The 16,187-nt window shown below is 48.8% G+C and overlaps 1 non-coding gene across 1 annotated transcript; it reads right to left on the bottom strand.

The window, feature by feature from the left end:
* Positions 1 to 11,067: 11,067 nt before the first annotated feature.
* Positions 11,068 to 11,174, bottom strand: LOC123856283 (U6 spliceosomal RNA). The gene has a single exon (XR_006793687.1). It is a non-coding gene; the product is annotated as a U6 spliceosomal RNA (small nuclear RNA).
* Between the last annotated feature and the right edge of the window lie 5,013 nt (positions 11,175 to 16,187).

Genomic DNA, 16,187 nt, shown 5'->3' with positions numbered 1-16,187 from the left:
CGGAGGTCCCAGAGGCCCACCCTAGGGGAGAGAGAGAGAGTCTTTCCCCCACAGACTCTGAATCAATACCAGTAAGGCTGCAATATTGGTGGAGGGATTAGGAGAACTATTCGATTTATCAATTTTTTCTTGGGGTGATTGTAGTGAGGATGTGTCACTTTTGAAGAGGACTTTAACAAGGAGGAACAAACAATCCCTCTGGCTGGAGGGGGAGAGTGAGTACAGGCATGGAGACACCTGACAGGGCTGATGTCCTCACCAAAGCTAGAGGTAACGGTGGCCTGTGTGTGTGTGTGTCCTGCGTGTGGCTGAGCAGGTGGATGTGTTCCTGCACATTCCTGGATGTCTGTGGGTCTTCATTCTTGCAAGTAGGCCTGTGAGCCGAGGGCGTGATTCTGAACGTTTGATAGAGTGCTGTTGTGTCTGCGAATGCCTGAGAGGGTTGCGCTGTGCTGGGGTCACCGTGGGCCAGCCCTGCACGCAAGCACCCCCGGTCGGGTAGCAGCGGGAGCCTCGCCAGAGCGCAGCTAGCAGGCATGAGGGCTGCAACCTTGGCATCCCCTCTCTGAGCAGGGATTGGCCTGTGTCTGGAAGGCCCGCGCCAGGCCTCGGGGCTGGCGTCTTGGGGTAGGGTGGGGGGAGAGCCCCTCTACGTTGGTGCCCTAGAAGACCCCAGGCGCCTGGACAGGGCTCCGGGGAAAGTGGGGGCCAGAGGGGAGGTGGGGAAGAGGCCTCCTGCCCCTCCACCTGTGAACACAGTCACATTGCCAGCACCAGGACGGCCCATGTCCTTCTCTGGCCCTGCTTGAATCGCTTGCCCTGGGAGCGCAAACAGGGGCGGTGGGGGTGGGGAGTGTCCCTGAGCTTTGTGAGAGCACGTTCTTTTCACACACTCTTTGTCTGGGGCAGTCTCTGGGCCTGTGTGTGGTGAGGGGGCCCTAGGCAGGCAACCAGAGAGGCTCTGAGCCGCCCGCCCCGCCCCTGCTCGGCGGGAAAGCAGGAGCCAAGTCAGACTGGGGACTGGGACCTGGAAGGACAGTCTGTGGTTGCTGCCCTGCTCTGAAGGGACCCCCGCGCTGTGCTCAGGGCGGGGGTGCTGATCTGGGGCCGGCCGGGTGGCAGCGAGCTCCAGATGAGGATCAGGATCCGGATAGGAATCAGGATTGATCAGGATCCCCAGCCTCTTCGGGAAGCACACAGGGGTCTTGGTGGAGGCAGCGGAGGCCCCGCAGAGCAGGAACCCTGCTCTCAGGGTCGCAGGGGCTCCAGCCAGCTGCCTAGGAGCACCTGCCATGGGTGTGGGCGGCATGGAGCCCCGCAGAGGACCACAGACTCATCCCGAGGATTGCTGGCACTTTCCAGGCCACTTCCCAGCTGCCGGCCACCCTGAATTGCGTGGATTCCTCCTGCCACCTGCAGGAGAGAAGACCGGAGGGGACACACAACACTGGGAGCAGCCCAGAGGAGATGGCTGGGGGCACCCTCCATGCTACTGTGGCGGGGGAGGAAGGGCACGCCTGGGGGGATTCAAGACACTGGACAGGTCACTTGGGAGTCAGGGCAAAAAGTTATGGACGTGGCCACCGGGGCACAGGAGAAGGAATTTGGGGGAGAGTCCCGAGGGAGGTTTGCGGGGGTGGGGGTGGGGGGTGGTGACTGGAGCGCCAGCCTGGGCGGGGGCGGGGGTGGAATGCTGCTTTCGGGGGCGTCCACAGAGAACACGTGTGAAGACTCGAGGAAGAGCAAGTCACCGGCAAAGCAGCCTTGGAACCTGCAGTGAGTCTGCGTGAGCGCACCCTCCTGGTGTGGGGGCCGGGAGACAGCGCAGGTGCACAGCCAGAAGGGCGCCCGGGGGGGCGGGGGGGGCCGGGGGGGAGGGGCCCTGAGTGAGAGCAGGGCGTCTGCGAGCCCTGGAGGGGGACCTGGAGATTTGGGCCGGGCGTCCGCGGACGCGCGTGTCTCCGTGTGTGTGAGCCTGTGTGCGCCAGGGGGCTGCCGAGCATGTGCATGTGTGACTGCACGCGCGTGTGCACTTGCCCGAGGGCGTCTGTTTTCCCAGTAGGCTTCCCGGGCAGGAGGAGAGGGTCAGAGTTTTGGAAAGTAGGCCCGCAGGAGTGTGCGCGTCTGTGCGTCTGCGCATGCGCCAGGCTCTTGGGGCTCAGCTGGCGCCTGGGGGTCGGGGTGCGTCTGATGCTCCTGCCTGTGCCGGCCCCCATAGCCCAGCCCCCCCTGGTCCCCGGAGCCAGGCGCCAGGGCCCCTGCTGCTCCCGAGCGTGACGTCTGTGGCCCGCGGATCTCCCCTAGGCCTGAGCGTGGCCTTTCCCTGGAAGGCCAGGCCCAGGCCCAGGGGCTGGGCTTGTGGTGGAGGTCGCTTGGGTGTTTGGGGGTATGCGGCGGGGACGGGTTGGGGGTGTGTGTGTGGGTGGGGAGACCTCTCTGTGACCCCGGCAGCAGGGCCAGGGAGGCAGGGCAGCTGGGGCCAGAGAGAAGGTGGAGGGGGAGGCCCCCTGACCCTCAGCCCCTAATAACGATAAAATTGTAGGCAGCCCATCAACTGCCCAGACTCTGTCTCAGGCCGTTTTAATGAATGAACGCGAGTATCCTGTGCTCACACTCGGTCTCCTGCACCATCTTCATCTCTTGGATGTGTGCCTGAGCGTGTGGGGCGTGGGGGTGGGGGGAGAGGGGAGAGGTGTGCCTGGGGCCCCTTCGTTGGTGATGTCTTGGTCCAGCCAGGTTCCTGGGCAGCTGGTGAGCCCTCCTGGCCCCTGCAAGCCAGGGCGCAGAGCAGAGCAGAGCACCCAGGGGCGGGGGACTGGTACCTAAATCAGACACGGCCCAGAGCACAGTCCAGCCCCTGCCACTCCCAGAGGGTCGACGGCACTGCTAACGGGGGAGGGGGCCCTGCCGCAGGGAGTTGGGGCTGCAGGACCTTGGCAGAAGGTGTCCCCTTCGGGCTGTGGGGACAAGAGGCAGTGCAGGGGTGAAGCTGAGACCAGTGTGCACGCGTGCCTCAGAGTCCAGCCCAGGACCCAGGTGTCGCCTCTGCGGGTGGGCAGCCCTTCTCTGGACACCTGTGAACGGCTTAGCGACTCCAGCTCCCGTGCTTTCTCGGGCCAAGTGCAGCAGAGCAGACCGTAGGGGACAGAGGAGGATGGGGCCGGCCCGCAAGAGGGGACCGTCCAGCCTCCCTCCAGGACAGGCCTGAGGGCCTGGGGACCTGGGGACAGGTGCAGAGGCCTTGAAGAGGCGGGAGGGTCAGGCCACGGTTCATGGCAGTCTGATGGCGGAGGTGGAGGGTCTTCGGGGGCCTCCGGGACTGTGGAGAGGTCACCTGGGGATCAGGGAAGACAGTGGCCCACGCGGCCAGCTGGGACACAGGAGAACGAATTTGGAGGCGCCCCGAAGTCAGAATGGGGCAGGGGGTGGGAAGGGGGGCGTCTCCTGGACCAGTGGGGGGCCCCCAGAGACCCCCTCCCCAGGAGGCCTCGGACAGAGAGGGCTGGGCCGGTGGGTGGGTAGGGGGACTCCTGAGATGGACGCGTCTGAGCGCTGGCGGTTGAGAAGGGCGCGTGCAAACCGGCTCTGGGGCCTCCAGCGATGGTGTGTGTGCGCGCGTGCTCGGCTGGGGATGGGGGCTGGGAGCCTGGAGGGTGTGTGCGTCCGGGAGGGGACCCCTGGCGGGGTGGGTCCACCCGTGGGGCTGAGTGTGGGCCCTGGGTGTCATCCAGAGGGCGCGTGCGTGTCCGCGGGGTGTCTTAGAGGGTCCAAGCCCTGCTTCTGCAGATGTGCGTGTCCCCGGGTGTGCGTGCATGCGTGACTGTGCCTGCGCGAGCGAGGGGGGGTCCCGGGCTCCCCGAGAGCCCTGCCGGCCCGAGTGTGTGTGCGCGTGTCGGAGTTCACTGCAGAGTGCGTGTGCAGATGTGTTCGTGGCTGATGTGTGGGTGCCTCAGGGTTGAACTGATGTATTTTTGCCTGGTGTGCAGAATGTGTGGGTGTATGTGGCCATTATCTCCATGTTTTTTAAAAAGATTTTTATGTATTTGAGAGAGAGAGAGAGCACTTGCGGGGGGCGGGGGGAGGACGAGAGAGAAGCAGGAAGCTCCCCGCACCTGAGATCTTCACCTGAGCTGAACTGAGATGCCCGATGGCCTGAGCCACCCAGGCGTCCCCAGGTCTCCATTTTTAAAAGAGGCCTTTAGGGCCAATGATTTGTTCCCACCCCAGGTATGAGTTTGTGTGTGGGAGTTCCTAAAGGGGTGTCTTGTTTGGCGGTGGGGTGGGTCAGGGTGTAGTAATGGTGGGTGTGGTGCAAGTGTGCCTTTTTGTCTCCCCAAGCTAAAGCAAATTTAATTTATTTTCCGTCTTTTGAAGTGTCATTGGTGAATAAAATTCTACATTTTTAAAATGTACCGTATGTTCTATGTAAGCGTATTTCTTGAAATGATAATCCCTGTCAAGTTAATTCAGTATTCCTTTATCCTTTTTTTTTTTTTAAAGATTTTATTTATTTAGGGGGGCCTGGGTGGCTCAGTCGGTTAAGCGACTGCCTTCGGCTCAGGTCATGATCCTGGAGTCCCGGGATCGAGTCCCGCATCGGGCTCCCTGCTTCTCCCTCTGATCCTCCCCCCTCTCATGCTCTCTCTCTCTGTCTCATTCTCTCTCTCAAATAAATAAATAAAATCTTTAAAAAAAAAGATTTTACTTATTTGTCACACAGACAGAGAGAGCACAAGCAGGGGGAGTGGGAGAGGGAGAAGCAGGCTTCCTGCTGAGCAGGGAGCCCCATGCGAGTCTCAATCCCAGGACCCTGGGATCATGACCTGAGTGGAAGTCAGTCAGTCGCTTAACCAACTAAGCCACCCAGGCGCCCCACTATTCCTTTATCTTAGCAGTTATGTTATTTTTCATGATTTGAATTCTGCACATTGTGAGGAGGCTCTCTTGCAGTCTGAGAGCTATTAATTTTATGAGTGATGACCATGTAGCATTCAGCTCCTACCACTAGCCACCCCAGACCAGGAAATCTAGGCCTCTGTGTTTCTGCTGCTCTGAAGTATGATGTTCTCTGATCTACTTATGTTCCCTTCAACCATAATATACCTGTTTTAATAAGTCCTGGCTGAGACCAAGGGGTTGGAATCATGGGGGGAGGGCACTAAGCAAAGAGATCTGATATCTGAGGGTAGGTGAAGACCCAGCTATAGGGCCAATGATCCAGGAGAGCTGGGGTCCAGGAAAGGAGGTGGAGAAAGAGGCTTCCTGATCCTTACCCACTAATAGTGGTGAAATTGTAGGCAGCAATAAAGTGCTTTAGTGGGGTCAGATACCATTTAATCACTTGTTATGTGATGGGGTTCAGGATAGCATACCCCTAAATATGACACCTTGGCATATTGAAGCTCAAGGAGTGTGAGAAAACACCAGAAGCAAGGTCGCTGTGACATCCCCCACCTTCTTCCCTGAAACAGGTTATAAAACTCTCATGTGAGGGTTGCCCTCCATATGCCAGGAGGAAAGGAGCATCTTTATCTCTGAAGACAAAGAGAATTCAAGAAGAATTCTAACAAGCAGGACTTGCTACGGTTTACTACAATTCCATCCTACTCCTTAACCTGTCATGTTCTTCTAGTAGCGTCCACTCTTCATCACACCGAGCATAAAATACTCCGGTCTCTTTCAGACTTTACTCTCTCATGAAGGCTCTCAGGTCACGTCAAACTTACATTGAACTTGTAAGCTTTTCTCCTGTGAATCTGTCTTTGTCAGTTTAAATGTTCAGACCCAGTTGCGATCGTCAGAGGGTGGAGGAGAACTTTTTAATCTATGTAACCCTTGTATTTAATAACGTGGTGTCCTTTTACCAGCTGAAAGGGTCTTTCTTATTTGGGAATAGCAGCGAATAGCAATTCGGGACAAGCAAGCTGCTGCAGAAAGCCTAGGCTAGTCCAATGAACAAAGGAGAGGAACTTTTTTTATGGAGAAGGAGGAAGTTGGGAGGGATTGTTTAGAATGAAAGGCCATTGGAAAAAAGCAGGGGTTCAAGGTGGTGATGGTTTTTCACTGGCTGAGTTGCAGGGGTGGTTGATTTCTTGTAGGAGTTGCAGCGTCCTTCATTTCCTGCTGGGGCCTGTAATTCGTTCTTCCCTGTGCCTCCTCCTTCCCCTGGCTTCTCTAATTGACAATCCTTGATTTAGACTGGTACGGAGTAAGAGCACCCCCGTGTGGTCTCCCAGCTCCATTTTAGTGAAGCTTCCCTGTGTTAATTTTCTCACCAATAAAAAACCAGTTTTGGTTTTTTAATAATTTTTTTAAAGTTTAAATTCAGTGAATTAACATATAATGTATTACTGGTTTCAGAGGTAGAGGTCGGTTATTCATCGGTCTTATATAATACCCAGTGCTCATTACATCACCTGCTCTCCTTCATGCCCATCACCCAGTTACGGCGTCTCACCACCCCCCTCCCCTCCAGCAACCCTGTTTATTTCCTATGATTAAGAGTCTCTTACGGTTTGTCCCCGTCTCCAATTTCTTCTTGCTTTATTTTTTTCTCTCTTCCCATAGGATCCTCTGTTTTGTTTCTTAAATTCCACATATCAGTGAGGTCATATAATTGTCTTTCTCTGGTTGATTCATTTAGCTTAGCATAATACCCTCTAGTTCCATCCACATCGCTGTAAATGGCAAGATTTCAATTTTTTTTTGATGGCTGAGTAGCATTCCATTGTACATATATATCACATCTTCTTTATCCATTCATCTGTTGGTGGACATTTGGGCTCTTTCCACAGTTTGGCTATTGTGGACATTGCTGCTATTAAACAATGGGGTGCAGGTGTCCCTTCGGATCACTACATTTGTATCTTTGGGGTAAATACTCAGTAGTACAATTGCTGGGTCATAGGGTAGCTATATTTTCAACTTTTTGAGGAACCTCCATTCTGTTTTCCAGAGTGGCTGCACCAGCTTGCATTCCCACCAACAGTGTAGGAGGGTTCCCCTTTCTCCGCATCCCCGCCAACATCTGTCGTTTCCTGACTTGTTAATTTTAGCCATTCTGACTGGTGTGAGGTGGTATCTCATTGTGGGTTTGATTTGTATTGCCCTGATGCCAAGTGATATTAAACATTTTTCATGTGTCTGTTGGCCATTTGGACATCTTCTTTGGAGAAATGTCTGGTCATGTCTTCTGCCCATTTCTTGATTGGATTATTTGTTCCTTGGTTGTTGAGTTTGATAAGTTCTTTTTTTTTTTTTTTTTTTGAGCCAGATAGTTGCCCAGATTTTATTAAGTTTTTAAATTTTAATTCCGGTATAGTTAACATACAGTGTTATATTAATTTTAGTTGCAATTTAGTGATTCAGTAATTCTTTTTTTATATAATTTTTTTATTATGTTATGTTATTCAGTAATTCTATACATTACTCAGTGTTCATCATGATAAGTGTACTCTTTAATCCCCATCACCCATTTCACCTCCCACCTGAGTTTGATAAGTTCTTTATAGATTTTGGATACTAGCCCTTTATCTTCTCCCATTCTGTCTGTTGTTTTTTGGTTTTGTTGACTGTTTCCTTTGCTGGGCAAAAGCTTTTTATTTTGTGAAGTCCCAATAGTTCATTTTTTGCTTTTGTTTCCCTTGCCTTTGGAGACGTGTCTAGCAAGAAGTTGCTGTGGCCGAGGTCACAGAGGTTGCTGCCTGTGTTCTCCTTTAGGATTTTGATGGACTCCTGTCTCACATTGAGATCTTTCAACCATTTAGAGTCTATTTTTGTGTGTGGTGTAAGGAAATGGTCCAGTTTCATTCTTCCGCATGTGGCTGTCCAGTTTTCACAACACCATTTGTTGAAGAGACTGTCTTTGTTCCATTGGACATTCTTTCCTGCTTTGTCAAAGATTAGTTAACTGTAGAGTTGAGGGTCCATTTCTGGGCTCTCTAGTCTGTTCCACTGATCTATGTGCCTGTTTTTGTGCCAGTACAATGCTGTCTTGATGATGACAGCTTTGTAATAGAGTTTGAAGTCCGGAATTGTGATGTCACCAGCTTTGGTTTCCTTTTTCAACATTCCTTTGGCTCTTTGGGGTCTTTTCTGGTTCCATACAAATTTTAGGATTATTTGTTCCATTTCTTTGAAAAAAGGGGATGGTATTTTGATGGGGATTGCATTAAATGTGTAGATTGCTCTAGGTAGCATTGACATCTTCACAATATTTGTTCTTCCAATCCATGAGCATGGAATGTTTTTCCATTTCTTTGTGTCTTCCTCAATTTCTTTCCTGAGTATTTTATAGTTTTCTGAGTACAGATCCTTTGCCTCTTTGGTTAGATTTATTCCTAGGTATCTTATGGTTTTGGGTGCAGTTGTAAATGGGATGGACTCCTTAATTTCTCTTTCTTCTGTCTTGTTGTTGGTGTATAGGAATGCCACTGATTTCTGTGCATTAATTTTATATCCTGCCACTTTACTGAATTCCTGTATGAGTTCTAGCAGTTTTGGGGTGGAGTCTTTTGGGTTTTCCACATAAAGTATCATATCATCTGCAAAGAGTGAGAGTTTGACTTCTTCTTTGCCGATTTGGATGCCTTTGATTTCTTTTTGTTGTCTGATTGCTGTGGCTAGGACTTCTAGTACTATGTTAAGTAGCAGTGGTGATAGTGGACATCCCTGCCGTGTTCCTGACCTTAGCGGAAAAACTCTCAGTTTTTCCCCATTGAGAATGATATTCGCTGTGGGCTTTTCATAGATGGCTTTTATGATATTGAGGTATGTACCCTCTATCCCTATACTCTGAAGAGTTTTAATGAAGAAAGGATGCTACTTTATCAAATTGTTTTTCGGCATCTCTTGAGAGGATCATATGGTTCTTGTTCTTTCTTTTATTAATATATTGTATCACATTGATTGATTTGCAGATGTTGAACCACCCTTGCAGCCCAGAAATAAATCCCACTTGGTCATGGTGAATATCCTTTTAATGTACTGTTGGATTCTATTGGTTAGTATTTTGGTGACAATTTTGGCATCCATGTTCCTCAGGTAAATATTGGTCTGTAATTCTCAGTTTTGGTGGGGTCTTTGTCTGGTTTTGGGATCAAGGTAATGCTGGCCTCATGGAAAGAGTTTGGAAGTTTTCCTTCCATTTCGATTTTTTGAAACAGCTTCAGAAGAATAGGTATTAATTCTTCTTTAAATGTTTGGTAGAATTCCCCTGGGAAGCCATCCAGCCCTGGGCTCTTGTTTGTTGGGAGATTTTTGATGACTGCTTCAATTTCCTTACTGGTTGTGGATCTGTTCAGGTTTTCTATTTCTTCCTGGTTCAGTTTTGGTAGTTTATATGTCTCTAGGAATGCATCCATTTCCTCCAGATTATCTAATTTGCTGGCATATAGTTGCTCATAATATGTTCTTATAATTGTTTGTATTTCTTTGGTGTTGGTTGTGATCTCTCCTCTTTCATTCATGATTTTATTTATTTGGGTCCTTTCTCTTTTCTTTTTGATAAGTCTGGCCAGGGGTTTATCAATCTTATTAATTCTTTCAAAGAACCAGCTCCTAGTTTCGTTGATCTTTTCTATTGTTCTTTTGGTTTCTATTTCACTGATTTCTGCTCCAATCTTTATTATTTCTCTTCTCCTGTTGGGTTTAGGCTTTATTTGCTCTTCTTTCTCTAACTCCATTAGGTGTAAGGTTAGCTTGTATATTTGAGAACTTTCTTGTTTCTTGAGAAAGGCTTGTGTTGCTATATACTTTCCGCTTAGGACTGCCTTTGCTGCATCCCAAAGATTTTGAATAGTTGTGTTTTCATTTTCATTGGTTTCCATGTATTTTTTTAATTCTTCTTTAATTTCCTGGTTGACCCATTCATTCTTCAGTACGATGCTCTTTAGCCTCCACGTATTTGAGTTCTTTCCGACTTTCCTCTTGTGATTGAGTTCTAGTTTCAAAGCATTGTGGTCTCAAAATAGGCAGGGAATGATCCCAATCTTTTGGTACTGGTTGAGACCTGATTTGTGACCCAGGATGTGATCTATTCTGGAGAATGTTCCATGTGCACTAGAGAAGAATGTGTATTCTCTTGCTTTAGGATGGAATGTTTTGAATATATCTGTGAAGTCCATCTGGTCCAGTGTGTCATTCAAAGCCCTTGTTTCCTTGTTGATCTTCTGCTTAGATAATCTGTCCATTGCAGTGAGTGGGGTGTTAAAGTCTCCTACTAATATTGTATTATTGTCGATGTGTTTCTTTAATCTTGTTATTAATTATCTTATATAATTGGCTCCTCCCATTTTGGGGCATAAATATTCACAAATGTTAGATCTTGTTAGATAGACCTTTTAATTATGATATAGTGTCCTTCCTCATCTCTTATTACAGGTTTTGGTTTAAAATCTAATTTGTCTGATATAAGGATTGCCACCCCAGCTTTCTTTTGATGTCCATTATCATGGTAAATGGTTTTCCACTCCCTTCACTTTCAATCTGGGGGTGTCTTTGGGTCTAAAATGAGTCTCCTGCAGACAGCATATTAATGGGTCTTGCTTTTTATCCAGTTTGATACCCTGTGTCTTTTGATTGGGGCATTTAGCCCATTTACATTCACAGTAACTATTGAAAGATATGAATTTAGTGCCATTGTGTTACCTGTAAAGTCACTGTTTCTGTATATTGTTTCCATTCCTTTCTGGTCCATGTTACTTTTGGGCTCTCTCTTCGGTTAAAGGATCCCTTTTAATATTTCTTGTAGGGCTGGTTTGGTGATCACAAATTCTTGTAGTTTCTGTCTGTCCTGGAAGCTTTTTATCTCTCTTTCTATTTTGAATGACATCCTAGCTGGATATAGTATTCTTGGCTGTGTATTTTTCTCATTTAGCACCCTAAATATATGGTGCCAGTCCTTTCTGGCCTGCCAGTCTCTGTGAATAGGTCTGTTTGCCAGTCTAATCTTTCTACCATTGTAGGTTACGGACCTCTTGTCCTGAGCTGCCTTTAGGATTTTCTCTTTGTCTCTGAGATTTGCAAGTTTCACTATTATATGTCAGGGTGTTGACCTATTTTTATTGATTTTGAAGAGAATGTTTCATGAATTTGTGTTTCATCCTTGCACAGGGACCATGCTAATCTTCTCTGTATTTTTCCAATTTTAGTATATGTGCTGCCGAAGTGAGCACTCACCAGTTAGGTTTTGAAAGTCGGGTAGTGTTAAGTCCTGAAGTCCTCTGACTTTGCTTTTCTTTCTTTCATTTTTTTAATTTTTAAGATTACTTAATTATTTGTGTGAGAGAGAGAGAGCATGAAATGGGGAAGAGACAGGGGGAGGGGGAGAAAAAACCTCCCCACTGAGCAGGGAGTCAGATGTGGGGCTTGATCCCAGGACCCTGAGATAATGACCTGAGCCAAAGGCAGATGCTTAACTGACTGAGCCACCCAGGTGCCCCTGTTTTTCTCTTTCAATATTGTATTGGGCATTCTGGATCTTTTGCCTCTCATATAAACTTTAGTATCAGTTTCTTGATATTCACAAAGTCAATGATGTATTTAAAATAATACCAGACTCATCAGTTCCTTGGTTCCTCTGGGCCTGTGCTCCCACATCTGTGAGATGCAGCCTGGTCACGACATTCTGGGGCTTCCTGGGCAAGGCAGAGCTCTGTCTCAGCCCTGGTTCAGTCAGGGCTTCCCTTTCTCACCTGAGCAGAGCCCCTGGATAGACATGCTCACGTAGGGTGGTGGGGGTCTAAGATGCAATAGCGTTAATGAAAGGCAATTTAGAAATCTCTATAAAAATGACAACTGCATGGGGCTGGCTCAGTAGGTAGAGCATGTGACTCTTGATCTCAGGGTTGTAAGTTTGAGTCCCATGTTGGGACTTTACTTAAATATAAAACCTTGGGGGGTGCAGTCAGGAACTAGTTAAATAAGTGAGGTCACAACCATAGAAGATCATCCACACAGCTGTTCAAAAACTGAGTAAACCCGCCTTTTCCCTGCAGCCTCCGCTCCGGCGGGAGCGCCCCGGTGGAGCTTCAGACACGTGCAGGTCTCATAATCCACATCCTCTCCAATCTAGTTTTAACCAGCCTTTCCAATTTTCACTGCCCATTGCTCTCCCAAGAGGGGACAGCCATGGGCTTTGGACAGAGGCAGCCCCAGGATGACTTGAAAGTGGGGCATCCTGGGTCCTCCTAAAGAGAGAAAATTAGTGGCTGGTGAACAGTCTGTATGGCATTCTCAGATGCCTTTATCCGAGTGAGAAATCTGCCTCCATCAGGATCTCAGATGTCTGACAGCCCTATGTGACATCAGGATAGAATATTCCTGTAAATATACTGCAGGACGTGTGGCAGTCTACAATACTGACAACATTTACTGCATGTTGATGATGTGTCAGAATTGGGAAAGAGAACACAGGGCAGAGAGGGAGAGAATCTTAAGCAGGCTCTTGGCCCCTACAGAGCCTGATGCTTGGGTCCCATCTCATGACTCTGAGATCATGACTTCAGTGAAAATCAAGAGTCGGACGGTCAACCAACTGATCCAGCCAGGTGCCCCAAAGATTTACTTTATTAAAGGATGGAGTAGAGTAGGGTTCCCGTTTTAGTTTACATATACAGTAGTACAACTGCTAAATTAGGGACATAAAGATGTTATAGATACATATAATAAACAGTTACATAATAATACAACACAGAAAAATCATTCTGAGATTATTTCAACAATATATCAAGAATAATCTCCCTAGGGGCGCCTGGGTGGCTCAGTTGTTAAGCCTCTGCCTTCAGCTCGGGTCATGACCCCAGGGTCCTGGGATCTAGCCCTGCATTGGGCTCCCTGCTCGGCGGGGGGCCTGCTTCTCCCTCTCCCCCCCCTCCCCGGCTTGTGTTCCCTCTCTCGCTGTCTCTCTCCCTATCAAGTGAATGGATGAGATCTTTTAAAAAAAGAAAAGAGAATAATCTCCCTACATGCTAAAACAGCATTTGCTAAAACTGCTGAGGGTCAACATTCCTAACCTGTTAAATGTCTTACTCCAAAAGGCTGTGTGATGCTTAATGAGGAAACCCTAGAAATGATCCTATTTAAAAAAAAAAAAAAAAGAGCTTTTTTCAAGGTTACGATCAAACGTAATTAGAAAAAAAGTAAAAATCACTCATAGATGGTAAGTTTACTTGGAAATATGTCTATGGGTGTCCATTGAAAGTGGTTCATTGAAGTAACAAGTAATAGGTTTGAAGATAAGTTGGAAGGAAAATAAATATGGGAATAATTAGATAGATGTACAGAAGTTACAGATGAGGAAAACATTAAAATACTGACAGACACAAATGAGACCTTAAATGGTAAATCATACCATGTCTAAGAAATTTCAACATAAAGATAAATCTTTTTCTTTTTTTTTTAAGATTTTATTTGTTTGTTTGACGGTGAGACAGTGGGGGGGAGGGGGCACGGGCAGGGGGAGTGGAAGAGGGAGAAGCAGGCTTCCCGCAGAGCAGGGAGCCCGATGCGTGGCTCGATCCCAGGACCCCAGGATCATGGCCCGAGCTGAAGGCAGATGCTTGGCAGCTGGGCCACCCAGGTGCCCCAAAGATAAATCTCCTAAAGAAAAATGTAAGTTTATAAAAATTCCAATAAAAATAACAGGATTGTTTTTGTAACTACACAAGTTGATCGTAACATTCATATAGAAAAATAAGAATAACCATAATATTGTGAAAAAGTAGAATCATACCGGGTAACTAGACCTACCAGATGTTAAAATGTTACAAAAAGAGTAAAATGTTGATAATAGCACCTGACTAGCTTACTCAATGAATAGAACAGATAAAGGGAAGTCCAGAAATAGACTCTGAATTAAATTTAGAAAGTACAATAAGAAAGCATGGTTTTTCCTTTAATCGTGTAGTATACCTTTGCCTTCTGAGTTAAAAAAAAAAAACAAAATTAAGAGTACTTAAAAGGAGTGAATTATGTGACTAGATTTTAAAAATTCTGTACGGAGGGGCACTTGGCTAGCTCCATCAGTAGAGCGTGGAACTCGACTTCAGGCTCATGAGTTCAGGCCCCATACTGGGCATAGAGATTACTATTAAAGTATTAAAAAAAGTAAATAGGGCGCCTGGGTGGCTCAGTCGTTAAGCGTCTGCCTTCGGCTCAGGTCATGATCCCAGGGTCCTGGGATCGAGCCCCGCATTGGGCTCCCTGCTCAGCGGGAAGCCTGCTTCTCCCTCTCCCACTCCCCCTGCTTGTGTTCCCTCTCTCTCTGTGTCTCTGTCAAATAAATAAAATCTTTAAAATAAATAATAAAATTAAAATAAAAAATTTAATTTAATTTAAAATAAATAAATAATTTATTTATTTATTAAATAAATAAATAATTTAAAAAGTAAATTAAAAAAAAACAACTGAGCAAACTCTCTTTGTACTGATATGGAAATTTCTCCAAGATATACCGGTAAGTAAAAAGAAACCAGGGCATGGAACAGTGTGAAAAGTGTGCCACCTTTTGTCTAAAAATGGGAGCACATGAGAATATGAATATTTACACAGACCTAAAATTATGTCTTATATTTATACAAATACATAATTATGTACAATAGCGAAACTATGTATTATAACAATATATAATTATATATTTCCATTACATATCATATTGCACGTGTAAATATTGCATTATATTTAATTTTTATGTATTTATAAAAATACTAATTTTATATTTAAAAATTCGTTTATATCGGAGATATATACGCATGTATGGGGACAAATATGTATAAAACACATCAATAATAATCACACATATGTGTGTATACTATGCATGCGTGTATGTGTGCTATATATGTACATACACACGTACAAGCATGAAGAAGCCGTGGAAGGACACAAACTAACTGCAGTGGTTACCATGTGGTTTATGGGCATAGAAAATTGGTGGGTGGTGCACACGCTGTGGGGGGAAGACTTTTCACTGCATACTATTTATTTACTTAAGAACATGTAAACCATATATTAACTATTCAAACAGTGAACGAGAGCATTTTAGGGAGGAAGACCACCCTGGCACCAGTCCCTCCTTCCCTCTCTGCCCCCCTCCCCGTGCAGCCGCGGCCTCGAGCGCCCCCAGTGGAACCAGCGAGGAGCGGCCCGGACTTCGACACGCGGGCTCCAGCGGCTCCGCAGAGCGCACGCGCAGACGCGGCATTGCACATGCGCCGTCGCTCGGGCGCCAAGTCCGAGCGGGAGCCGTTCAGGCCGGCGAGGCGCTCGGCGGGCGAGGTGAGCGCGCGCTGTGCGCGCGGGCGTGGGGGCGAGCGTGTGAGTGGCGCGCGTGTGAGTGGCGCGCGGGCATTCCGTGGCCGAACGCGGTCGGAAGAGACGCGAGGGCGAGGGGCGGCACGCCTGAGCGCGCGAGAAGCCCAGGGCGGCGGCGCGGGCCTCCCTGAGGGGCGACGCCACGGCGGGCTCGGGGCTGCGACGCGCGGCAGCCCAGTAGCTGTGCGGGGGTGGGGGCTGGGGAGGCGCCTCCGCGTGAGGAGACGACGGGGGTAGTGGCCCCTGTAGAGAAGGGGCCCGGGTCGGGCGTGGGGCCCGCGGACACCCGGGAGCCGAGGATCACCGGTGCGCGGGAGTGGCCTCCCCGCCCTCGCCGCGCCCTTGTGTGCCTCAACTCCTCGGCCTCCGTGGCCTGTGCTCGGCCTCAGGCCAACGTCCTCCCTGGGCCGCTGGTCTCGGCCCCGCCCCCACGCCAGGCCCCGCCCCTCCTGGCCCCGGATCCTCCGACACCCCCAGCCCCCCTAAGCCGCATCCCTACCCGGCGTCGGCCCCAGGCCCCGCCCCTCGCGCCCCAGACCCACCGCTATCCCGGGTCCCGCCCTGAGCTTAAGCCCCGCCCCCAGGCCCCACCCTCAGCCCCGCCCACCAAGGCCCCTGCTCCGACTTCCTTCTCCCCTCGCCGGCCCCCGGGCCCCGCCTCTGTCCCGCCCCTCCTCCCTCGGTCCTCCCCACTGCCTCAGTTCCACCCCTGCTGGCAGTCTCTCCTCCCTGCCCCGGCCCCTCCGATCGGCGCTTCCTCTTTATCTTGCCCCATTCGCCCTTGAGCTCTGCCCCCGCTCTTTGCCTTACCTTGTTCTGCTCCGTTTCTCTTGCCTTGGCACCGCTCTTCCCATTGTCCCCTTCAGCCCCTGCTTCCT

This window comes from Mirounga angustirostris, unplaced genomic scaffold (genome assembly GCF_029215605.1).
Source record: "Mirounga angustirostris isolate CCGP_5_RB_7025 unplaced genomic scaffold, mMirAng1.0.hap1 SCAF_16, whole genome shotgun sequence".
In the NCBI taxonomy this organism is placed as follows: Eukaryota; Metazoa; Chordata; class Mammalia; order Carnivora; family Phocidae; genus Mirounga; species Mirounga angustirostris.
The sequence above is the reverse complement of the archived record's forward strand: the minus strand, read 5'-3'. Positions and strand labels throughout refer to the sequence as shown.